The following is an 18,714-nucleotide window of genomic DNA, read 5'->3' as shown; positions in this document are numbered from 1 at the left end:
AAAGAAAAAAAAAACAAAAAAAAACCGCACGTAAACACGAGGACTTCCCAGGGGGTCACCCATCCTAGTACTACTCTCGCCCAAGTACGCTTAACTGCGGAGTTCTGATGGGATCCGGTGCATTAGTGCTGGTATGATCGCACCCGAAATACTATCCATGCTTATTGCTTTTATGTCTTAAAAGACGCAGAACCTCCTTTGTTTTCGTACGCGAGGCGTGGGACCCACGTGAACGATCGGCTCCGTTCCAAAAATACGAAAACCATCAACCATGAAGCGGAGGCCACCCGAGCATAGAAATAGCAAGAAAGAAAAAAAAACCGCACGTAAAATCTAAAAAAACGCAAACGGACAACGAAAAAGGGGGGTGCAACACGAGGACTTCCCAGGGGGTCACCCATCCTACTACTACTCTCGCCCAAGCACGCTTAACTGTGGAGTTCTGATGGGATCCGGTGCATTAGTGCTGGTATGATCGCACCAGAAATACTATCCATGCTTATTGCTTGTATGTCTTAAAAGACGCAGAACCTCCTTTGTTTTCGTACGCGAGGCGTGGGACCCACGTGACCGATCGGCTCCGTTCCAAAAATACGAAGACCATGAACCATGAAACGGAGGCCACCCGAGCATAGAAATAGCAAGAAAGAAAAAAAAACAAAAAAAAAACCGCACGGAAAATTTAAAAAAACGCAAACGGGCAACGAAAAAGGGGGGTGCAACACGAGGACTTCCCAGGGGGTCACCCATCCTAGTACTACTCTCGCCGAAGCACGCTTAACTGCAGAGTTCTGATGGGATCCGGTGCATTAGTGCTGGTATGATCGCACCCGAAATAGTATCCATGCTTATTGCTTTTATGTCTTAAAAGACGCAGAACCTCCTTTGTTTTCGTACGCGAGGCGTGGGACCCACGTGACCGATCGGCTCCGTTCCAAAAATACGAAAACCATCAACCATGAATCGGAGGCTACCCGAGCATAGAAATAGCAAGAAAGAAAAAAAAAACCGCACGTAAAATCTAAAAAAACGCAAACGGACAACGAAAAAGGGGGGGGTGCAACACGAGGACTTCCCAGGGGGTCACCCATCCTAGTACTACTCTCGCCCAAGCACGCTTCACTGCAGAGTTCTGATGGGATCTGGTGCATTGGTGTTGGTATGATCGCACCCGAAATACTATCCATGCTTATTGCTTCTATGTCTTAAAAGACGCAGAACCTCCTTTGTTTTCGTACGCGATGCGTGGGACCCACGTGACCGATCGGCTCCGTTCCAAAAATACGAAAACCATCAACCATGAAGCGGTGGCCACCCGAGCATAGAAATAGCAAGAAAGAAAAAAAAAAACAAAAAAAAACCGCACGTAAAATCTAAAAAAACGCAAACGGGCAACGAAAAATGGGGGTGCAACACGAGGACTTCCCACGGGGTCACCCATCCTAGTACTACTCTCGCCCAAGCACGCTTAACTGCGGAGTTCTGATGGGATCCGGTGCATTAGTGCTGGTATGATCGCACCCGAAATACTATCCATGCTTATTGCTTTTATGTCTTAAAAGACGCAGAACCTCCTTTGTTTTCGTACGCGAGGCGTGGGACCCACGTGACCGATCGGCTCCGTTCCAAAAATACGAAAACCATCAACCATGAAGCGGAGGCCACCCGAGCATAGAAATAGCAAGAAAGAAAAAAAAACCGCACGTAAAATCTAAAAAAACGCAAACGGACAACGAAAAAGGGGTGCAACACGAGGACTTCCCAGGGGGTCACCCATGCTAGTACTACTCTCGCCCAAGCGCGCTTAACTGCGGAGTTCTGATGGGATCCGGTGCATTAGTGCTGGTATGATCGCACCCGAAATACTATCCATGCTTATTGCTTGTATGTCTTAAAAGACGCAGAACCTCCTTTGTTTTCGTACGCGAGGCGTGGGACCCACGTGACCGATCGGCTCCGTTCCAAAAATACGAAGACCATGAACCATGAAACGGAGGCCACCCGAGCATAGAAATAGCAAGAAAGAAAAAAAAACAAAAAAAAAACCGCACGGAAAATTTAAAAAAACGCAAACGGGCAACGAAAAAGGGGGGTGCAACACGAGGACTTCCCAGGGGGTCACCCATCCTAGTACTACTCTCGCCGAAGCACGCTTAACTGCAGAGTTCTGATGGGATCCGGTGCATTAGTGCTGGTATGATCGCACCCGAAATAGTATCCATGCTTATTGCTTTTATGTCTTAAAAGACGCAGAACCTCCTTTGTTTTCGTACGCGAGGCGTGGGACCCACGTGACCGATCGGCTCCGTTCCAAAAATACGAAAACCATCAACCATGAATCGGAGGCTACCCGAGCATAGAAATAGCAAGAAAGAAAAAAAAACCGCACGTAAAATCTATAAAAACGCAAACGGACAACGAAAAAGGGGGGGGGTGCAACACGAGGACTTCCCAGGGGGTCACCCATCCTAGTACTACCCTCGCCCAAGCACGCTTCACTGCAGAGTTCTGATGGGATCTGGTGCATTGGTGTTGGTATGATCGCACCCGAAATACTATCCATGCTTATTGCTTCTATGTCTTAAAAGACGCAGAACCTCCTTTGTTTTCGTACGCGAGGCGTGGGACCCACGTGACCGATCGGCTCCGTTCCAAAAATACGAAAACCATCAACCATGAAGCGGTGGCCGCCCGAGCATAGAAATAGCAAGAAAGAAAAAAAAAACAAAAAAAAACCGCACGTAAAATCTAAAAAAACGCAAACGGGTAACGAAAAAGGGGGGTGCAACACGAGGACTTCCCAGGGGGTAACCCATCCTAGTACTACTCTCGCCCAAGCACGCTTAACTGCGGAGTTCTGATGGGATCCGGTGCATTAGTGCTGGTATGATCGCACCAGAAATAATATCCATGCTTATTGCTTTTATGTCTTAAAAGACGCAGAACCTCCTTTGTTTTCGTACGCGAGGCGTGGGACCCACGTGACCGATCGGCTCCGTTCCAAAAATACGAAAACCATCAACCATGAAGCGGAGGCCACCCGAGCATAGAAATAGCAAGAAAGAAAAAAAAACCGCACGTAAAATCTAAAAAAACGCAAACGAACAACGAAAAAGGGGGTGCAACACGAGGACTTCCCAGGGGGTCACCCATCCTAGTACTACTCTCGCCCAAGCGCGCTTAACTGCGGAGTTCTGATGGGATCCGGTGCATTAGTGCTGGTATGATCGCACCCGAAATACTATCCATGCTTATTGCTTGTATGTCTTAAAAGACGCAGAACCTCCTTTGTTTTCGTACGCGAGGCGTGTGACCCACGTGACCGATCGGCTCCGTTCCAAAAATACGAAGACAATGAACCATGAAACGGAGGCCACCCGAGCATAGAAATAGCAAGAAAGAAAAAAAAACAAAAAAAACCGCACGGAAAATTTAAAAAAACGCAAACGGGCAACGAAAAAGGGGGGTGCAACACGAGGACTTCCTAGGGGGTCACCGATCCTAGTACTACTCTCGCCCAAGCACGCTTAACTGCGGAGTTCTGATGGGATCCGGTGCATTAGTGCTGGTATTATCGCACCCGAAATACTATCCATGCTTATTGCTTTTATGTCTTAAAAGACGCAGAACCTCCTTTGTTTTCGTACGCGAGGCGTGGGACCCACGTGACCGATCAGCTCCGTTCCAAAAATACGAAAACCATTAACCATGAAGCGGTGGCCACCCAAGCATCGAAATAGCAAGAAAGAAAAAAAAACAAAAAAAAAACCGCACGTAAACACGAGGACTTCCCAGGGGGTCACCCATCCTAGTGCTACTCTCGCCCAAGCACGCTTAACTGCGGAGTTCTGATGGGATCCGGTGCATTAGTGCTGGTATGATCGCACCCGAAATACTATCCATGCTTATTGCTTTTATGTCTTAAAAGACGCAGAACCTCCTTTGTTTTCGTACGCGAGGCGTGGGACCCACGTGACCGATCGGCTCCGTTCCAAAAATACGAAGACCATGAACCATGAAACGGAGGCCACCCGAGCATAGAAATAGCAAGAAAGAAAAAAAAAACCGCACGTAAAATCTATAAAAACGCAAACGGACAACGAAAAAGGGGGGGGGTGCAACACGAGGACTTCCCAGGGGGTCACCCATCCTAGTACTACTCTCGCCCAAGCACGCTTCACTGCAGAGTTCTGATGGGATCTGGTGCATTGGTGTTGGTATGATCGCACCCGAAATACTATCCATGCTTATTGCTTCTATGTCTTAAAAGACGCAGAACCTCCTTTGTTTTCGTACGCGAGGCGTGGGACCCACGTGACCGATCGGCTCCGTTCCAAAAATACGAAAACCATCAACCATGAAGCGGTGGCCGCCCGAGCATAGAAATAGCAAGAAAGAAAAAAAAAACAAAAAAAAACCGCACGTAAAATCTAAAAAAACGCAAACGGGTAACGAAAAAGGGGGGTGCAACACGAGGACTTCCCAGGGGGTCACCCATCCTAGTACTACTCTCGCCCAAGCACGCTTAACTGCGGAGTTCTGATGGGATCCGGTGCATTAGTGCTGGTATGATCGCACCAGAAATACTATCCATGCTTATTGCTTTTATGTCTTAAAAGACGCAGAACCTCCTTTGTTTTCGTACGCGAGGCGTGGGACCCACGTGACCGATCGGCTCCGTTCCAAAAATACGAAAACTATCAACCATGAAGCGGAGGCCACCCGAGCATAGAAATAGCAAGAAAGAAAAAAAAACCGCACGTAAAATCTAAAAAAACGCAAACGGACAACGAAAAAGGGGGGTGCAACACAAGGACTTCCCAGGGGGTCACCCATCCTACTACTACTCTCGCCCAAGAACGCTTAACTGTGGAGTTCTGATGGGATCCGGTGCATTAGTGCTGGTATGATCGCACTAGAAATACTATCCATGCTTATTGCTTGTATGTCTTAAAAGACGCAGAACCTCCTTTGTTTTTGTACGCGAGGCGTGGGACCCACGTGACCGATCGGCTCCGTTCCAAAAATACGAAGACCATGAACCATGAAACGGAGGCCACCCGAGCATAGAAATAGCAAGAAAGAAAAAAAAAACAAAAAAAAAAACCGCACGGAAAATTTAAAAAAACGCAAACGGGCAACGAAAAAGGGAGGGTGCAAGACGAGGACTTCCCACGGGGTCACCCATCCTAGTACTACTCTCGCCCAAGCACGCTTAACTGCGGAGTTCTGATGGGATCCGGTGCATTAGTGCTGGTATGATCGCACCAGAAATACTATCCATGCTTATTGCTTGTATGTCTTAAAAGACGCAGAACCTCCTTTGTTTTTGTACGCGAGGCGTGGGACCCACGTGACCGATCGGCTCCGTTCCAAAAATACGAAGACCATGAACCATGAAACGGAGGCCACCCGAGCATAGAAATAGCAAGAAAGAAAAAAAAACAAAAAAAAACCGCACGTAAAATCTAAAAAAACGCAAACGGGCAACGAAAAAGGGGGGTGCAACACGAGGACTTCCCAGGGGGTCACCGATCCTAGTACTACTCTCGCCCAAGCACGCTTAACTGCGGAGTTCTGATGGGATCCGGTGCATTAATGCTGGTATGATCGCACCCGAAATACTATCCATGCTTATTGATTTTATGTCTTAAAAGACACAGAACCTCCTTTGTTTTCGTACGCGAGGCGTCGAACTCACGTGACCGATCGGCTCCGTTCCAAAAATACGAAAACCATCAACCGGTGGCCACCCGAGCATAGAAATAGCAAGAAAGAAAAAAAAACAAAAAAAAAACCGCACGTAAACACGAGGACTTCCCAGGGGGTCACCCATCCTAGTACTACTCTCGCCCAAGTACGCTTAACTGCGGAGTTCTGATGGGATCCGGTGCATTAGTGCTGGTATGATCGCACCCGAAATACTATCCATGCTTATTGCTTTTATGTCTTAAAAGACGCAGAACCTCCTTTGTTTTCGTACGCGAGGCGTGGGACCCACGTGAACGATCGGTTCCGTTCCAAAAATACGAAAACAATCAACCATGAAGCGGAGGCCACCCGAGCATAGAAATAGCAAGAAAGAAAAAAAAACCGCACGTAAAATCTAAAAAAACGCAAACGGGCAACGAAAAAGGGGGGTGCAACACAAGGACTTCCCAGGGGGTCACCCATCCTAGTACTACTCTCGCCGAAGCACGCTTAACTGCAGAGTTCTGATGGGATCCGGTGCATTAGTGCTGGTATAATCGCACCCGAAATACTATCCATGCTTATTGATTTTATGTCTTAAAAGACGCAGAACCTCCTTTGTTTTCGTACGCGAGGCATGGGACCCACGTGACCGATCGGCTCCGTTCCAAAAATACGAAAAGCATCAACCATGAAGCAGAGGCCACCCGAGCATAGAAATAGCAAGAAAGAAAAAAAAACAAAAAAAAAACCACACGTAAAATCTTAAAAAACGCAAACGGGCAACAAAAAATGGTGGTGCAACACGAGGACTTCCCAGGGGGTCACGCATCCTAGTACTACTCTCGCCCAAGCACGCTTAACTGCGGAGTTCTGATGAGATCCGGTGCATTAGTGCTGGTATGATCGCACCCGAAATACTATCCATGCTTATTGCTTGTATGTCTTAAAAGACGCAGAACCTCCTTTCTTTTCGTACGCGAGGCGTGGGACCCACGTGACCGATCGGCTCCGTTCCAAAAATACGAAGACCATGAACCATGAAACGGAGGCCACCCGAGCATAGAAATAGCAAGAAAGAAAAAAAAACAAAAAAAAACCGCACGTAAAATCTAAAAAAACGCAAACGGGCAACGAAAAAGGGGGGTGCAACACGCGGACTTCCCAGGGGGTCACCGATCCTAGTACTACTCTCGCCCAAGCACGCTTAACTGCGGAGTTCTGATGGGATCCGGTGCATTAATGCTGGTATGATCGCACCCGAAATACTATCCATGCTTATTGCTTTTATGTCTTAAAAGACACAGAACCTCCTTTGTTTTCGTACGCGAGGCGTCGGACTCACGTGACCGATCGGCTCCGTTCCAAAAATACGAAAACCATCAACCATAAAGCGGTGGCCACCCGAGCATAGAAATAGCAAGAAAGAAAAAAAAACAAAAAAAAAACCGCACGTAAACACGAGGACTTCCCAGGGGGTCACCCATCCTAGTACTACTCTCGCCCAAGTACGCTTAACTGCGGAGTTCTGATGGGATCCGGTGCATTAGTGCTGGTATGATCGCACCCGAAATACTATCCATGCTTATTGCTTTTATGTCTTAAAAGACGCAGAACCTCCTTTGTTTTCGTACGCGAGGCGTGGGACCCAAGTGAACGATCGGCTCCGTTCCAAAAATACGAAAACCATCAACCATGAAGCGGAGGCCACCCGAGCATAGAAATAGCAAGAAAGAAAAAAAAACCGCACGTAAAATCTAAAAAAACGCAAATGGACAACGAAAAAGGGGGGTGCAACACGAGGACTTCCCAGGGGGTCACCCATCCTACTACTACTCTCGCCCAAGCACGCTTAACTGCGGAGTTCTGATGGGATCCGGTGCATTAGTGCTGGTATGATCGCACCAGAAATACTATCCATGCTTATTGCTTGTATGTCTTAAAAGACGCAGAACCTCCTTTGTTTTTGTACGCGAGGCGTGGGACCCACGTGACCGATCGGCTCCGTTCCAAAAATACGAAGACCATGAACCATGAAACGGAGGCCACCCGAGCATAGAAATAGCAAGAAAGAAAAAAAAAACAAAAAAAAAACCGCACGGAAAATTTAAAAAAACGCAAACGGGCAACGAAAAAGGGGGGTGCAACACGAGGACTTCCCAGGGGGTCACCCATCCTAGTACTACTCTCGCTGAAGCACGCTTAACTGAAGAGTTCTGATGGGATCCGGTGCATTAGTGCTGGTATGATCGCACCCGAAATACTATCCATGCTTATTGCTTTTATGTCTTAAAAGACGCAGAACCTCCTTTGTTTTCGTACGCGAGGCGTGGGACCCACGTGACCGATCGGCTCCGTTCCAAAAATACGAAAACCATCAACCATGAAGCGGAGGCCACCCGAGCATAGAAATAGCAAGAAAGAAAAAAAAAACAAAAAAAAAACCGCACGTAAAATCTAAAAAAATGCAAACGGACAACGAAAAAGGGGGGTGCAACACGAGGACTTCCCAGGGGGTCACCCATCCTAGTACTACTCTCGCCCAAGCACGCTTAACTGCGGAGTTCTGATGAGATCCGGTGCATTAGTGCTGGTATGATCGCACCCAAAATACTATCCATGCTTATTGCTTGTATGTCTTAAAAGACGCAGAACCTCCTTTGTTTTCGTACGCGAGGCGTGGGACCCACGTGACCGATCGGCTCCGTTCCAAAAATACGAAGACCATGAACCATGAAACGGAGGCCACCCGAGCATAGAAATAGCAAGAAAGAAAAAAAAAACAAAAAAAAACCGCACGTAAAATCTAAAAAAACGCAAACGGGCAACGAAAAAGGGGGGTGCAACACGAGGACTTCCCAGGGGGTCACCGATCCTAGTACTACTCTCGCCCAAGCACGCTTAACTGCGGAGTTCTGATGGGATCCGGTGCATTAATGCTGGTATGATCGCACCCGAAATACTATCCATGCTTATTGCTTTTATGTCTTAAAAGACACAGAACCTCCTTTGTTTTCGTACGCGAGGCGTCGGACTCACGTGACCGATCGGCTCCGTTCCAAAAATACGAAAACCATCAACCATGAAGCGGTGGCCACCCGAGCATAGAAATAGCAAGAAAGAAAAAAAAACAAAAAAAAAACCGCACGTAAACACGAGGACTTCCCAGGGGGTCACCCATCCTAGTACTACTCTCGCCCAAGTACGCTTAACTGCGGAGTTCTGATGGGATCCGGTGCATTAGTGCTGGTATGATCGCACCCGAAATACTATCCATGCTTATTGCTTTTATGTCTTAAAAGACGCAGAACCTCCTTTGTTTTCGTACGCGAGGCGTGGGACCCACGTGAACGATCGGCTCCGTTCCAAAAATACGAAAACCATCAACCATGAAGCGGAGGCCACCCGAGCATAGAAATAGCAAGAAAGAAAAAAAAAACCGCACGTAAAATCTAAAAAAACGCAAACGGACAACGAAAAAGGGGGGTGCAACACGAGGACTTCCCAGGGGGTCACCCATCCTACTACTACTCTCGCCCAAGCACGCTTAACTGTGGAGTTCTGATGGGATCCGGTGCATTAGTGCTGGTATGATCGCACCAGAAATACTATCCATGCTTATTGCTTGTATGTCTTAAAAGACGCAGAACCTCCTTTGTTTTTGTACGCGAGGCGTGGGACCCACGTGACCGATCGGCTCCGTTCCAAAAATACGAAGACCATGAACCATGAAACGGAGGCCACCCGAGCATAGAAATAGCAAGAAAGAAAAAAAAAAACAAAAAAAAAACCGCACGGAAAATTAAAAAAAACGCAAACGGGCAACGAAAAAGGGGGGTGCAACACGAGGACTTCCCAGGGGGTCACCCATCCTTGTACTACTCTCGCCGAAGCACGCTTAACTGCAGAGTTCTGATGGGATCCGGTGCATTAGTGCTGGTATGATCGCACCCGAAATAGTATCCATGCTTATTGCTTTTATGTCTTAAAAGACGCAGAACCTCCTTTGTTTTCGTACGCGAGGCGTGGGACCCACGTGACCGATCGGCTCCGTTCCAAAAATACGAAAACCATCAACCATGAATCGGAGGCTACCCGAGCATAGAAATAGCAAGAAAGAAAAAAAAAACCGCACGTAAAATCTAAAAAAACGCAAACGGACAACGAAAAAGGGGGGGGGGGTGCAACACGAGGACTTCGCAGGGGGTCACCCATCCTAGTACTACTCTCGCCCAAGCACGCTTCACTGCAGAGTTCTGATGGGATCTGGTGCATTGGTGTTGGTATGATCGCACCCGAAATACTATCCATGCTTATTGCTTCTATGTCTTAAAAGACGCAGAACCTCCTTTGTTTTCGTACGCGAGGCGTGGGACCCACGTGACCGATCGGCTCCGTTCCAAAAATACGAAAACCATCAACCATGAAGCGGTGGCCACCCGAGCATAGAAATAGCAAGAAAGAAAAAAAAAACAAAAAAAAACCGCACGTAAAATCTAAAAAAACGCAAACGGGCAACGAAAAAGGGGGGTGCAACACGAGGACTTCCCAGGGGGTCACCCATCCTAGTACTACTCTCGCCCAAGCACGCTTAACTGCGGAGTTCTGATGGGATCCGGTGCATTAGTGCTGGTATGATCGCACTTGAAATACTATCCATGCTTATTGCTTTTATGTCTTAAAAGACGCAGAACCTCCTTTGTTTTCGTACGCGAGGCGTGGGACCCACGTGACCGATCGGCTCCGTTCCAAAAATACGAAAACCATCAACCATGAAGCGGAGGCCACCCGAGCATAGAAATAGCAAGAAAGAAAAAAAACCGCACGTAAAATCTAAAAAAACGCAAACGGACAACGAAAAAGGGGGTGCAACACGAGGACTTCCCAGGGGGTCACCCATGCTAGTACTACTCTCGCCCAAGCGCGCTTAACTGCGGAGTTCTGATGGGATCCGGTGCATTAGTGCTGGTATGATCGCACCCGAAATACTATCCATGCTTATTGCTTGTATGTCTTAAAAGACGCAGAACCTCCTTTGTTTTCGTACGCGAGGCGTGGGACCCACGTGACCGATCGGCTCCGTTCCAAAAATACGAAGACCATGAACCATGAAACGGAGGCCACCCGAGCATAGAAATAGCAAGAAAGAAAAAAAAACAAAAAAAAAAACCGCACGGAAAATTTAAAAAAACGCAAACGGGCAACGAAAAAGGGGGGTGCAACACGAGGACTTCCCAGGGGGTCACCCATCCTAGTACTACTCTCGCCGAAGCACGCTTAACTGCAGAGTTCTGATGGGATCCGGTGCACTAGTGCTGGTATGATCGCACCCGAAATACTATCCATGCTTATTGCTTTTATGTCTTAAAAGACGCAGAACCTCCTTTGTTTTCGTACGCGAGGCGTGGGACCCACGTGACCGATCGGCTCCGTTCCAAAAATACGAAAACCATCAACCATGAATCGGAGGCTACCCGAGCATAGAAATAGCAAGAAAGAAAAAAAAACCGCACGTAAAATCTATAAAAACGCAAACGGACAACGAAAAAGGGGGGGGGGGTGCAACACGAGGACTTCCCAGGGGGTCACCCATCCTAGTACTACCCTCGCCCAAGCACGCTTCACTGCAGAGTTCTGATGGGATCTGGTGCATTGGTGTTGGTATGATCGCACCCGAAATACTATCCATGCTTATTGCTTCTATGTCTTAAAAGACGCAGAGCCTCCTTTGTTTTCGTACGCGAGGCGTGGGACCCACGTGACCGATCGGCTCCGTTCCAAAAATACGAAAACCATCAACCATGAAGCGGTGGCCGCCCGAGCATAGAAATAGCAAGAAAGAAAAAAAAACAAAAAAAAACCGCACGTAAAATCTAAAAAAACGCAAACGGGTAACGAAAAAGGGGGGTGCAACACGAGGACTTCCCAGGGGGTCACCCATCCTAGTACTACTCTCGCCCAAGCACGCTTAACTGCGGAGTTCTGATGGGATCCGGTGCATTAGTGCTGGTATGATCGCACCAGAAATACTATCCATGCTTATTGCTTTTATGTCTTAAAAGACGCAGAACCTCCTTTGTTTTCGTACGCGAGGCGTGGGACCCACGTGACCGATCGGCTCCGTTCCAAAAATACGAAAACCATCAACCATGAAGCGGAGGCCACCCGAGCATAGAAATAGCAAGAAAGAAAAAAAAAACCGCACGTAAAATCTAAAAAAACGCAAACGGACAACGAAAAAGGGGGTGCAACACGAGGACTTCCCAGGGGGTCACCCATCCTAGTACTACTCTCGCCCAAGCGCGCTTAACTGCGGAGTTCTGATGGGATCCGGTGCATTAGTGCTGGTATGATCGCACCCGAAATACTATCCATGCTTATTGCTTGTATGTCTTAAAAGACGCAGAACCTCCTTTGTTTTCGTACGCGAGGCGTGTGACCCACGTGACCGATCGGCTCCGTTCCAAAAATACGAAGACAATGAACCATGAAACGGAGGCCACCCGAGCATAGAAATAGCAAGAAAGAAAAAAAAACAAAAAAAACCGCACGGAAAATTTAAAAAAACGCAAACGGGCAACGAAAAAGGGGGGTGCAACACGAGGACTTCCTAGGGGGTCACCGATCCTAGTACTACTCTCGCCCAAGCACGCTTAACTGCGGAGTTCTGATGGGATCCGGTGCATTAGTGCTGGTATTATCGCACCCGAAATACTATCCATGCTTATTGCTTTTATGTCTTAAAAGACGCAGAACCTCCTTTGTTTTCGTACGCGAGGCGTGGGACCCACGTGACCGATCAGCTCCGTTCCAAAAATACGAAAACCATTAACCATGAAGCGGTGGCCACCCGAGCATCGAAATAGCAAGAAAGAAAAAAAAACAAAAAAAAAACCGCACGTAAACACGAGGACTTCCCAGGGGGTCACCCATCCTAGTGCTACTCTCGCCCAAGCACGCTTAACTGCGGAGTTCTGATGGGATCCGGTGCATTAGTGCTGGTATGATCGCACCCGAAATACTATCCATGCTTATTACTTTTATGTCTTAAAAGACGCAGAACCTCCTTTGTTTTCGTACGCGAGGCGTGGGACCCACGTGACCGATCGGCTCCGTTCCAAAAATACGAAGACCATGAACCATGAAACGGAGGCCACCCGAGCATAGAAATAGCAAGAAAGAAAAAAAAACCGCACGTAAAATCTATAAAAACGCAAACGGACAACGAAAAAGGGGGGGGGGGGTGCAACACGAGGACTTCCCAGGGGGTCACCCATCCTAGTACTACTCTCGCCCAAGCACGCTTCACTGCAGAGTTCTGATGGGATCTGGTGCATTGGTGTTGGTATGATCGCACCCGAAATACTATCCATGCTTATTGCTTCTATGTCTTAAAAGACGCAGAACCTCCTTTGTTTTCGTACGCGAGGCGTGGGACCCACGTGACCGATCGGCACCGTTCCAAAAATACGAAAACCATCAACCATGAAGCGGTGGCCGCCCGAGCATAGAAATAGCAAGAAAGAAAAAAAAAACAAAAAAAAACCGCACGTAAAATCTAAAAAAACGCAAACGGGTAATGAAAAAGGGGCGTGCAACACGAGGACTTCCCAGGGGGTCACCCATCCTAGTACTACTCTCGCCCAAGCACGCTTAACTGCGGAGTTCTGATGGGATCCGGTGCATTAGTGCTGGTATGATCGCACCAGAAATACTATCCATGCTTATTGCTTTTATGTCTTAAAAGACGCAGAACCTCCTTTGTTTTCGTACGCGAGGCGTGGGACCCACGTGACCGATCGGCTCCGTTCCAAAAATACGAAAACCATCAACCATGAAGCGGAGGCCACCCGAGCATAGAAATAGCAAGAAAGAAAAAAAAACCGCACGTAAAATCTAAAAAAACGCAAACGGACAACGAAAAAGGGGGGTGCAACACGAGGACTTCCCAGGGGGTCACCCATCCTACTACTACTCTCGCCCAAGCACGCTTAACTGTGGAGTTCTGATGGGATCCGGTGCATTAGTGCTGGTATGATCGCACCAGAAATACTATCCATGCTTATTGCTTGTATGTCTTAAAAGACGCAGAACCTCCTTTGTTTTTGTACGCGAGGCGTGGGACCCACGTGACCGATCGGCTCCGTTCCAAAAATACGAAGACCATGAACCATGAAACGGAGGCCACCCGAGCATAGAAATAGCAAGAAAGAAAAAAAAACAAAAAAAAAAACCGCACGGAAAATTTAAAAAAACGCAAACGGGCAACGAAAAAGGGGGGTGCAACACGAGGACTTCCCAGGGGGTCACCCATCCTAGTAATACTCTCGCCGAAGCACGCTTAACTGCAGAGTTCTGATGGGATCCGGTGCATTAGTGCTGGTATGATCGCACACGAAATAGTATCCATGCTTATTGCTTTTATGTCTTAAAAGACGCAGAACCTCCTTTGTTTTCGTACGCGAGGCGTGGGACCCACGTGACCGATCGGCTCCGTTCCAAAAATACGAAAACCATCAACCATGAATCGGAGGCTACCCGAGCATAGAAATAGCAAGAAAGAAAAAAAAACCGCACGTAAAATCTAAAAAAACGCAAACGGACAACGAAAAAGGGGGGGGGGGTGCAACACGAGGACTTCCCTGGGGGTCACCCATCCTAGTACTACTCTCGCCCAAGCACGCTTCACTGCAGAGTTCTGATGGGATCTGGTGCATTGGTGTTGGTATGATCGCACCCGAAATACTATCCATGCTTATTGCTTCTATGTCTTAAAAGACGCAGAACCTCTTTTGTTTTCGTACGCGAGGCGTGGGACCCACGTGACCGATCGGCTCCGTTCCAAAAATACGAAAACCATCAACCATGAAGCGGTGGCCACCCGAGCATCGAAATAGCAAGAAAGAAAAAAAAACAAAAAAAAAACCGCACGTAAACACGAGGACTTCCCAGGGGGTCACCCATCCTAGTGCTACTCTCGCCCAAGCACGCTTAACTGCGGAGTTCTGATGGGATCCGGTGCATTAGTGCTGGTATGATCGCACCTGAAATACTATCCATGCTTATTGCTTTTATGTCTTAAAAGACGCAGAACCTCCTTTGTTTTCGTACGCGAGGCGTGGGACCCACGTGACCGATCGGCTCCGTTCCAAAAATACGAAGACCATGAACCATGAAACGGAGGCCACCCGAGCATAGAAATAGCAAGAAAGAAAAAAAAACCGCACGTAAAATCTATAAAAACGCAAACGGACAACGAAAAAGGGGGGGGGGGTGCAACACGAGGACTTCCCAGGGGGTCACCCATCCTAGTACTACTCTCGCCCAAGCACGCTTCACTGTAGAGTTCTGATGGGATCTGGTGCATTGGTGTTGGTATGATCGCACCCGAAATACTATCCATGCTTATTGCTTCTATGTCTTAAAAGACGCAGAACCTCCTTTGTTTTCGTACGCGAGGCGTGGGACCCACGTGACCGATCGGCTCCGTTCCAAAAATACGAAAACCATCAACCATGAAGCGGTGGCCGCCCGAGCATAGAAATAGCAAGAAAGAAAAAAAAAACAAAAAAAAACCGCACGTAAAATCTAAAAAAACGCAAACGGGTAACGAAAAAGGGGGGTGCAACACGAGGACTTCCCAGGGGGTCACCCATCCTAGTACTACTCTCGCCCAAGCACGCTTAACTGCGGAGTTCTGATGGGATCCGGTGCATTAGTGCTGGTATGATCGCACCATAAATACTATCCATGCTTATTGCTTTTATGTCTTAAAAGACGCAGAACCTCCTTTGTTTTCGTACGCGAGGCGTGGGACCCACGTGACCGATCGGCTCCGTTCCAAAAATACGAAAACCATCAACCATGAAGCGGAGGCCACCCGAGCATAGAAATAGCAAGAAAGAAAAAAAAACCGCACGTAAAATCTAAAAAAACGCAAACGGACAACGAAAAAGGGGGGTGCAACACGAGGACTTCCCAGGGGGTCACCCATCCTACTACTACTCTCGCCCAAGCACGCTTAACTGTGGAGTTCTGATGGGATCCGGTGCATTAGTGCTGGTATGATCGCACCAGAAATACTATCCATGCTTATTGCTTGTATGTCTTAAAAGACGCAGAACCTCCTTTGTTTTTGTACGCGAGGCGTGGGACCCACGTGACCGATCGGCTCCGTTCCAAAAATACGAAGACCATGAACCATGAAACGGAGGCCACCCGAGCATAGAAATAGCAAGAAAGAAAAAAAAACAAAAAAAAAACCGCACGGAAAATTTAAAAAAACGCAAACGGGCAACGAAAAAGGGGGGTGCAACACGAGGACTTCCCAGGGGGTCACCCATCCTAGTAATACTCTCGCCGAAGCACGCTTAACTGCAGAGTTCTGATGGGATCCGGTGCATTAGTGCTGGTATGATCGCACACGAAATAGTATCCATGCTTATTGCTTTTATGTCTTAAAAGACGCAGAACCTCCTTTGTTTTCGTACGCGAGGCGTGGGACCCACGTGACCGATCGGCTCCGTTCCAAAAATACGAAAACCATCAACCATGAATCGGAGGCTACCCGAGCATAGAAATAGCAAGAAAGAAAAAAAAACCGCACGTAAAATCTAAAAAAACGCAAACGGACAACGAAAAAGGGGGGGGGGGGGGTGCAACACGAGGACTTCCCAGGGGGTCACCCATCCTAGTACTACTCTCGCCCAAGCACGCTTCACTGCAGAGTTCTGATGGGATCTGGTGCATTGGTGTTGGTATGATCGCACCCGAAATACTATCCATGCTTATTGCTTCTATGTCTTAAAAGACGCAGAACCTCTTTTGTTTTCGTACGCGAGGCGTGGGACCCACGTGACCGATCGGCTCCGTTCCAAAAATACGAAAACCATCAACCATGAAGCGGTGGCCACCCGAGCATCGAAATAGCAAGAAAGAAAAAAAAACAAAAAAAAAACCGCACGTAAACACGAGGACTTCCCAGGGGGTCACCCATCCTAGTGCTACTCTCGCCCAAGCACGCTTAACTGCGGAGTTCTGATGGGATCCGGTGCATTAGTGCTGGTATGATCGCACCTGAAATACTATCCATGCTTATTGCTTTTATGTCTTAAAAGACGCAGAACCTCCTTTGTTTTCGTACGCGAGGCGTGGGACCCACGTGACCGATCGGCTCCGTTCCAAAAATACGAAGACCATGAACCATGAAACGGAGGCCACCCGAGCATAGAAATAGCAAGAAAGAAAAAAAAACCGCACGTAAAATCTATAAAAACGCAAACGGACAACGAAAAAGGGGGGGGGGGGTGCAACACGAGGACTTCCCAGGGGGTCACCCATCCTAGTACTACTCTCGCCCAAGCACGCTTCACTGTAGAGTTCTGATGGGATCTGGTGCATTGGTGTTGGTATGATCGCACCCGAAATACTATCCACGCTTATTGCTTCTATGTCTTAAAAGACGCAGAACCTCCTTTGTTTTCGTACGCGAGGCGTGGGACCCACGTGACCGATCGGCTCCGTTCCAAAAATACGAAAACCATCAACCATGAAGCGGTGGCCGCCCGAGCATAGAAATAGCAAGAAAGAAAAAAAAAAACAAAAAAAAACCGCACGTAAAATCTAAAAAAACGCAAACGGGTAACGAAAAAGGGGGGTGCAACACGAGGACTTCCCAGGGGGTCACCCATCCTAGTACTACTCTCGCCCAAGCACGCTTAACTGCGGAGTTCTGATGGGATCCGGTGCATTAGTGCTGGTATGATCGCACCATAAATACTATCCATGCTTATTGCTTTTATGTCTTAAAAGACGCAGAACCTCCTTTGTTTTCGTACGCGAGGCGTGGGACCCACGTGACCGATCGGCTCCGTTCCAAAAATACGAAAACCATCAACCATGAAGCGGAGGCCACCCGAGCATAGAAATAGCAAGAAAGAAAAAAAAACGCACGTAAAATCTAAAAAAACGCAAACGGACAACGAAAAAGGGGGGTGCAACACGAGGACTTCCCAGGGGGTCACCCATCCTACTACTACTCTCGCCCAAGCACGCTTAACTGTGGAGTTCTGATGGGATCCGGTGCATTAGTGCTGGTATGATCGCACCAGAAATACTATCCATGCTTATTGCTTGTATGTCTTAAAAGACGCAGAACCTCCTTTGTTTTTGTACGCGAGGCGTGGGACCCACGTGACCGATCGACTCCGTTCCAAAAATACGAAGACCATGAACCATGAAACGGAGGCCACCCGAGCATAGAAATAGCAAGAAAGAAAAAAAAACAAAAAAAAAAACCGCACGGAAAATTTAAAAAAACGCAAACGGGCAACGAAAAAGGGGGGTGCAACACGAGGACTTCCCAGGGGGTCACCCATCCTAGTACTACTCTCGCCGAAGCACGCTTAACTGCAGAGTTCTGATGGGATCCGGTGCATTAGTGCTGGTATGATCGCACCCGAAATAGTATCCATGCTTATTGCTTTTATGTCTTAAAAGACGCAGAACCTCCTTTGTTTTCGTACGCGAGGCGTGGGACCCACGTGACCGATCGGCTCCGTTCCAAAAATACGAAAACCATCAACCATGAATCGGAGGCTACCCGAGCATAGAAATAGCAAGAAAGAAAAAAAAACCGCACGTAAAATCTAAAAAAACGCAAACGGACAACGAAAAAGGGGGGGGGGGTGCAACACGAGGACTTCCCAGGGGGTCACCCATCCTAGTACTACTCTCGCCCAAGCACGCTTCACTGCAGAGTTCTGATGGGATCTGGTGCATTGGTGTTGGTATGATCGCACCCGAAATACTATCCATGCTTATTGCTTCTATGTCTTAAAAGACGCAGAACCTCCTTTGTTTTCGTACGCGAGGCGTGGGACCCACGTGACCGATCGGCTCCGTTCCAAAAATACGAAAACCATCAACCATGAAGCGGTGGCCACCCGAGCATAGAAATAGCAAGAAAGAAAAAAAAAACAAAAAAAAACCGCACGTAAAATCTAAAAAAACGCAAACGGGCAA

The 18,714-nt window shown here is 47.8% G+C and overlaps 55 non-coding genes across 55 annotated transcripts; all 55 read right to left on the bottom strand.

The window, feature by feature from the left end:
• Positions 1-25: 25 nt before the first annotated feature.
• On the bottom strand, positions 26-145 carry LOC145150770 (5S ribosomal RNA). Its single transcript, XR_013731580.1, has one exon. It is a non-coding gene; the product is annotated as a 5S ribosomal RNA (ribosomal RNA).
• Positions 146-364: 219 nt separating this feature from the next.
• LOC145147255 (5S ribosomal RNA) lies at positions 365-483 on the bottom strand. The gene has a single exon (XR_013728163.1). It is a non-coding gene; the product is annotated as a 5S ribosomal RNA (ribosomal RNA).
• Positions 484-713: 230 nt separating this feature from the next.
• On the bottom strand, positions 714-832 carry LOC145147450 (5S ribosomal RNA). Its single transcript, XR_013728354.1, has one exon. It is a non-coding gene; the product is annotated as a 5S ribosomal RNA (ribosomal RNA).
• Positions 833-1,054: 222 nt separating this feature from the next.
• Positions 1,055-1,173, bottom strand: LOC145148064 (5S ribosomal RNA). The gene has a single exon (XR_013728965.1). It is a non-coding gene; the product is annotated as a 5S ribosomal RNA (ribosomal RNA).
• Positions 1,174-1,404: 231 nt separating this feature from the next.
• On the bottom strand, positions 1,405-1,523 carry LOC145153313 (5S ribosomal RNA). The gene has a single exon (XR_013733829.1). It is a non-coding gene; the product is annotated as a 5S ribosomal RNA (ribosomal RNA).
• A 217-nt stretch (positions 1,524-1,740) lies between these two features.
• LOC145145400 (5S ribosomal RNA) lies at positions 1,741-1,859 on the bottom strand. The gene has a single exon (XR_013726375.1). It is a non-coding gene; the product is annotated as a 5S ribosomal RNA (ribosomal RNA).
• Positions 1,860-2,089: 230 nt separating this feature from the next.
• Positions 2,090-2,208, bottom strand: LOC145147449 (5S ribosomal RNA). The gene has a single exon (XR_013728353.1). It is a non-coding gene; the product is annotated as a 5S ribosomal RNA (ribosomal RNA).
• A 222-nt stretch (positions 2,209-2,430) lies between these two features.
• On the bottom strand, positions 2,431-2,549 carry LOC145147478 (5S ribosomal RNA). The gene has a single exon (XR_013728380.1). It is a non-coding gene; the product is annotated as a 5S ribosomal RNA (ribosomal RNA).
• Positions 2,550-2,779: 230 nt separating this feature from the next.
• LOC145141202 (5S ribosomal RNA) lies at positions 2,780-2,898 on the bottom strand. Its single transcript, XR_013722492.1, has one exon. It is a non-coding gene; the product is annotated as a 5S ribosomal RNA (ribosomal RNA).
• A 218-nt stretch (positions 2,899-3,116) lies between these two features.
• On the bottom strand, positions 3,117-3,235 carry LOC145135637 (5S ribosomal RNA). The gene has a single exon (XR_013719940.1). It is a non-coding gene; the product is annotated as a 5S ribosomal RNA (ribosomal RNA).
• Positions 3,236-3,463: 228 nt separating this feature from the next.
• LOC145148776 (5S ribosomal RNA) lies at positions 3,464-3,582 on the bottom strand. Its single transcript, XR_013729645.1, has one exon. It is a non-coding gene; the product is annotated as a 5S ribosomal RNA (ribosomal RNA).
• A 187-nt stretch (positions 3,583-3,769) lies between these two features.
• LOC145150979 (5S ribosomal RNA) lies at positions 3,770-3,889 on the bottom strand. The gene has a single exon (XR_013731780.1). It is a non-coding gene; the product is annotated as a 5S ribosomal RNA (ribosomal RNA).
• Positions 3,890-4,112: 223 nt separating this feature from the next.
• On the bottom strand, positions 4,113-4,231 carry LOC145148062 (5S ribosomal RNA). Its single transcript, XR_013728963.1, has one exon. It is a non-coding gene; the product is annotated as a 5S ribosomal RNA (ribosomal RNA).
• Positions 4,232-4,461: 230 nt separating this feature from the next.
• Positions 4,462-4,580, bottom strand: LOC145154898 (5S ribosomal RNA). Its single transcript, XR_013735366.1, has one exon. It is a non-coding gene; the product is annotated as a 5S ribosomal RNA (ribosomal RNA).
• A 219-nt stretch (positions 4,581-4,799) lies between these two features.
• Positions 4,800-4,918, bottom strand: LOC145150517 (5S ribosomal RNA). Its single transcript, XR_013731338.1, has one exon. It is a non-coding gene; the product is annotated as a 5S ribosomal RNA (ribosomal RNA).
• Positions 4,919-5,151: 233 nt separating this feature from the next.
• Positions 5,152-5,270, bottom strand: LOC145146213 (5S ribosomal RNA). Its single transcript, XR_013727157.1, has one exon. It is a non-coding gene; the product is annotated as a 5S ribosomal RNA (ribosomal RNA).
• Positions 5,271-5,499: 229 nt separating this feature from the next.
• Positions 5,500-5,618, bottom strand: LOC145147042 (5S ribosomal RNA). Its single transcript, XR_013727959.1, has one exon. It is a non-coding gene; the product is annotated as a 5S ribosomal RNA (ribosomal RNA).
• Positions 5,619-5,798: 180 nt separating this feature from the next.
• Positions 5,799-5,918, bottom strand: LOC145150769 (5S ribosomal RNA). Its single transcript, XR_013731579.1, has one exon. It is a non-coding gene; the product is annotated as a 5S ribosomal RNA (ribosomal RNA).
• Positions 5,919-6,137: 219 nt separating this feature from the next.
• On the bottom strand, positions 6,138-6,256 carry LOC145149161 (5S ribosomal RNA). The gene has a single exon (XR_013730017.1). It is a non-coding gene; the product is annotated as a 5S ribosomal RNA (ribosomal RNA).
• Positions 6,257-6,486: 230 nt separating this feature from the next.
• Positions 6,487-6,605, bottom strand: LOC145148950 (5S ribosomal RNA). Its single transcript, XR_013729812.1, has one exon. It is a non-coding gene; the product is annotated as a 5S ribosomal RNA (ribosomal RNA).
• Positions 6,606-6,834: 229 nt separating this feature from the next.
• On the bottom strand, positions 6,835-6,953 carry LOC145147737 (5S ribosomal RNA). Its single transcript, XR_013728630.1, has one exon. It is a non-coding gene; the product is annotated as a 5S ribosomal RNA (ribosomal RNA).
• A 187-nt stretch (positions 6,954-7,140) lies between these two features.
• On the bottom strand, positions 7,141-7,260 carry LOC145150768 (5S ribosomal RNA). The gene has a single exon (XR_013731578.1). It is a non-coding gene; the product is annotated as a 5S ribosomal RNA (ribosomal RNA).
• Positions 7,261-7,479: 219 nt separating this feature from the next.
• LOC145144682 (5S ribosomal RNA) lies at positions 7,480-7,598 on the bottom strand. The gene has a single exon (XR_013725688.1). It is a non-coding gene; the product is annotated as a 5S ribosomal RNA (ribosomal RNA).
• A 231-nt stretch (positions 7,599-7,829) lies between these two features.
• On the bottom strand, positions 7,830-7,948 carry LOC145150666 (5S ribosomal RNA). The gene has a single exon (XR_013731475.1). It is a non-coding gene; the product is annotated as a 5S ribosomal RNA (ribosomal RNA).
• Positions 7,949-8,179: 231 nt separating this feature from the next.
• On the bottom strand, positions 8,180-8,298 carry LOC145154335 (5S ribosomal RNA). Its single transcript, XR_013734811.1, has one exon. It is a non-coding gene; the product is annotated as a 5S ribosomal RNA (ribosomal RNA).
• Positions 8,299-8,528: 230 nt separating this feature from the next.
• Positions 8,529-8,647, bottom strand: LOC145147041 (5S ribosomal RNA). The gene has a single exon (XR_013727958.1). It is a non-coding gene; the product is annotated as a 5S ribosomal RNA (ribosomal RNA).
• Positions 8,648-8,834: 187 nt separating this feature from the next.
• LOC145150766 (5S ribosomal RNA) lies at positions 8,835-8,954 on the bottom strand. The gene has a single exon (XR_013731575.1). It is a non-coding gene; the product is annotated as a 5S ribosomal RNA (ribosomal RNA).
• A 220-nt stretch (positions 8,955-9,174) lies between these two features.
• Positions 9,175-9,293, bottom strand: LOC145147254 (5S ribosomal RNA). The gene has a single exon (XR_013728162.1). It is a non-coding gene; the product is annotated as a 5S ribosomal RNA (ribosomal RNA).
• A 232-nt stretch (positions 9,294-9,525) lies between these two features.
• LOC145149340 (5S ribosomal RNA) lies at positions 9,526-9,644 on the bottom strand. The gene has a single exon (XR_013730193.1). It is a non-coding gene; the product is annotated as a 5S ribosomal RNA (ribosomal RNA).
• Positions 9,645-9,869: 225 nt separating this feature from the next.
• On the bottom strand, positions 9,870-9,988 carry LOC145149113 (5S ribosomal RNA). Its single transcript, XR_013729972.1, has one exon. It is a non-coding gene; the product is annotated as a 5S ribosomal RNA (ribosomal RNA).
• A 230-nt stretch (positions 9,989-10,218) lies between these two features.
• On the bottom strand, positions 10,219-10,337 carry LOC145144321 (5S ribosomal RNA). The gene has a single exon (XR_013725333.1). It is a non-coding gene; the product is annotated as a 5S ribosomal RNA (ribosomal RNA).
• A 217-nt stretch (positions 10,338-10,554) lies between these two features.
• On the bottom strand, positions 10,555-10,673 carry LOC145145399 (5S ribosomal RNA). The gene has a single exon (XR_013726374.1). It is a non-coding gene; the product is annotated as a 5S ribosomal RNA (ribosomal RNA).
• Positions 10,674-10,904: 231 nt separating this feature from the next.
• LOC145148720 (5S ribosomal RNA) lies at positions 10,905-11,023 on the bottom strand. Its single transcript, XR_013729591.1, has one exon. It is a non-coding gene; the product is annotated as a 5S ribosomal RNA (ribosomal RNA).
• A 224-nt stretch (positions 11,024-11,247) lies between these two features.
• On the bottom strand, positions 11,248-11,366 carry LOC145147477 (5S ribosomal RNA). Its single transcript, XR_013728379.1, has one exon. It is a non-coding gene; the product is annotated as a 5S ribosomal RNA (ribosomal RNA).
• A 229-nt stretch (positions 11,367-11,595) lies between these two features.
• Positions 11,596-11,714, bottom strand: LOC145154897 (5S ribosomal RNA). The gene has a single exon (XR_013735365.1). It is a non-coding gene; the product is annotated as a 5S ribosomal RNA (ribosomal RNA).
• A 219-nt stretch (positions 11,715-11,933) lies between these two features.
• On the bottom strand, positions 11,934-12,052 carry LOC145135630 (5S ribosomal RNA). Its single transcript, XR_013719938.1, has one exon. It is a non-coding gene; the product is annotated as a 5S ribosomal RNA (ribosomal RNA).
• Positions 12,053-12,280: 228 nt separating this feature from the next.
• Positions 12,281-12,399, bottom strand: LOC145148775 (5S ribosomal RNA). The gene has a single exon (XR_013729644.1). It is a non-coding gene; the product is annotated as a 5S ribosomal RNA (ribosomal RNA).
• Positions 12,400-12,586: 187 nt separating this feature from the next.
• Positions 12,587-12,706, bottom strand: LOC145150978 (5S ribosomal RNA). Its single transcript, XR_013731779.1, has one exon. It is a non-coding gene; the product is annotated as a 5S ribosomal RNA (ribosomal RNA).
• A 225-nt stretch (positions 12,707-12,931) lies between these two features.
• On the bottom strand, positions 12,932-13,050 carry LOC145148061 (5S ribosomal RNA). The gene has a single exon (XR_013728962.1). It is a non-coding gene; the product is annotated as a 5S ribosomal RNA (ribosomal RNA).
• A 230-nt stretch (positions 13,051-13,280) lies between these two features.
• LOC145144093 (5S ribosomal RNA) lies at positions 13,281-13,399 on the bottom strand. The gene has a single exon (XR_013725112.1). It is a non-coding gene; the product is annotated as a 5S ribosomal RNA (ribosomal RNA).
• A 219-nt stretch (positions 13,400-13,618) lies between these two features.
• LOC145147252 (5S ribosomal RNA) lies at positions 13,619-13,737 on the bottom strand. Its single transcript, XR_013728160.1, has one exon. It is a non-coding gene; the product is annotated as a 5S ribosomal RNA (ribosomal RNA).
• A 231-nt stretch (positions 13,738-13,968) lies between these two features.
• Positions 13,969-14,087, bottom strand: LOC145150194 (5S ribosomal RNA). Its single transcript, XR_013731018.1, has one exon. It is a non-coding gene; the product is annotated as a 5S ribosomal RNA (ribosomal RNA).
• Positions 14,088-14,311: 224 nt separating this feature from the next.
• Positions 14,312-14,430, bottom strand: LOC145149061 (5S ribosomal RNA). Its single transcript, XR_013729922.1, has one exon. It is a non-coding gene; the product is annotated as a 5S ribosomal RNA (ribosomal RNA).
• A 188-nt stretch (positions 14,431-14,618) lies between these two features.
• On the bottom strand, positions 14,619-14,734 carry LOC145151172 (5S ribosomal RNA). The gene has a single exon (XR_013731940.1). It is a non-coding gene; the product is annotated as a 5S ribosomal RNA (ribosomal RNA).
• Positions 14,735-14,961: 227 nt separating this feature from the next.
• LOC145149357 (5S ribosomal RNA) lies at positions 14,962-15,080 on the bottom strand. The gene has a single exon (XR_013730213.1). It is a non-coding gene; the product is annotated as a 5S ribosomal RNA (ribosomal RNA).
• Positions 15,081-15,310: 230 nt separating this feature from the next.
• On the bottom strand, positions 15,311-15,429 carry LOC145154896 (5S ribosomal RNA). The gene has a single exon (XR_013735364.1). It is a non-coding gene; the product is annotated as a 5S ribosomal RNA (ribosomal RNA).
• Positions 15,430-15,648: 219 nt separating this feature from the next.
• Positions 15,649-15,767, bottom strand: LOC145147251 (5S ribosomal RNA). Its single transcript, XR_013728159.1, has one exon. It is a non-coding gene; the product is annotated as a 5S ribosomal RNA (ribosomal RNA).
• Positions 15,768-15,997: 230 nt separating this feature from the next.
• On the bottom strand, positions 15,998-16,116 carry LOC145150193 (5S ribosomal RNA). The gene has a single exon (XR_013731017.1). It is a non-coding gene; the product is annotated as a 5S ribosomal RNA (ribosomal RNA).
• A 227-nt stretch (positions 16,117-16,343) lies between these two features.
• Positions 16,344-16,462, bottom strand: LOC145148059 (5S ribosomal RNA). The gene has a single exon (XR_013728961.1). It is a non-coding gene; the product is annotated as a 5S ribosomal RNA (ribosomal RNA).
• Positions 16,463-16,650: 188 nt separating this feature from the next.
• LOC145151171 (5S ribosomal RNA) lies at positions 16,651-16,766 on the bottom strand. Its single transcript, XR_013731939.1, has one exon. It is a non-coding gene; the product is annotated as a 5S ribosomal RNA (ribosomal RNA).
• Positions 16,767-16,994: 228 nt separating this feature from the next.
• On the bottom strand, positions 16,995-17,113 carry LOC145149356 (5S ribosomal RNA). The gene has a single exon (XR_013730212.1). It is a non-coding gene; the product is annotated as a 5S ribosomal RNA (ribosomal RNA).
• Positions 17,114-17,344: 231 nt separating this feature from the next.
• LOC145154893 (5S ribosomal RNA) lies at positions 17,345-17,463 on the bottom strand. Its single transcript, XR_013735362.1, has one exon. It is a non-coding gene; the product is annotated as a 5S ribosomal RNA (ribosomal RNA).
• A 218-nt stretch (positions 17,464-17,681) lies between these two features.
• On the bottom strand, positions 17,682-17,800 carry LOC145147250 (5S ribosomal RNA). Its single transcript, XR_013728158.1, has one exon. It is a non-coding gene; the product is annotated as a 5S ribosomal RNA (ribosomal RNA).
• A 231-nt stretch (positions 17,801-18,031) lies between these two features.
• Positions 18,032-18,150, bottom strand: LOC145147447 (5S ribosomal RNA). The gene has a single exon (XR_013728351.1). It is a non-coding gene; the product is annotated as a 5S ribosomal RNA (ribosomal RNA).
• Positions 18,151-18,374: 224 nt separating this feature from the next.
• LOC145148058 (5S ribosomal RNA) lies at positions 18,375-18,493 on the bottom strand. The gene has a single exon (XR_013728960.1). It is a non-coding gene; the product is annotated as a 5S ribosomal RNA (ribosomal RNA).
• Positions 18,494-18,714: the final 221 nt, after the last annotated feature.

Source organism: Lactuca virosa, chromosome 1 (genome assembly GCF_052849685.1).
Source record: "Lactuca virosa cultivar CGN04683 chromosome 1, Lactuca_virosa_CGN04683_v6, whole genome shotgun sequence".
In the NCBI taxonomy this organism is placed as follows: domain Eukaryota; kingdom Viridiplantae; phylum Streptophyta; class Magnoliopsida; order Asterales; family Asteraceae; genus Lactuca; species Lactuca virosa.
Note: the sequence above shows the minus strand (reverse complement) of the source record. Positions and strands in the feature narration are given on the sequence as shown.